Genomic DNA, 659 nt, shown 5'->3' on the forward strand with positions numbered 1-659 from the left:
GCGTGGTGTGATTTATAATCCTACCTCTACCATTGCCTGTGTGACCTTGGCAATTCCCTTTATTCCTTGCGGTCTGCTTCGTCCTTTGGGGGAAAAAATTGGATTAGAGAAATATTTTTAACCGTTTTCAGGGTCACCAACACGTTTGGGAATCTGACAGAAGCTACGGGTCCATTTCTCCAGAGACATGCTCACATAAGCAAAAACTGGCCTGTGTTTTAGGGGGTTCCGGACTCCGAAGTTCGCATGAGGCTCCAAATCTCTGGATTAAGTGATCTCCAAGATCTCTTCAGCGCTGACATTGACATTCTGTGAGTCTATCAGCGACCGCACTGCTGTCAGAATGACTCCTCGGAGACATCAAAACGTGGAGGGTTTTGTTATATATAGCAACCAGAAGAGAAAAAAACACAAAGAAAGGAGCCTGTGAGCAACGCATTGCTCAGCCACAGTTCTTTGCCGGTGCCAAATTTAGGGCGCGCTGTACTTGTAGGTGAGAGGTTTTGGCGGGAAGGACCCCGGGTGGGCGGAGAACGCCGGGGCGGGGAAGGAGATCGCAGGCCGCATCCAGGTCTCTGCACCCCTACGCACGGTCCGCCAGGGCTCGCTCTTGCCCTTCGCCTGGAAGGCCGAGGACCGTAGCGGGCCGAGCGGCGACC

This window comes from Mandrillus leucophaeus, unplaced genomic scaffold (genome assembly GCF_000951045.1).
Source record: "Mandrillus leucophaeus isolate KB7577 unplaced genomic scaffold, Mleu.le_1.0 Scaffold172, whole genome shotgun sequence".
NCBI classification, from domain to species: Eukaryota; Metazoa; Chordata; class Mammalia; order Primates; family Cercopithecidae; genus Mandrillus; species Mandrillus leucophaeus.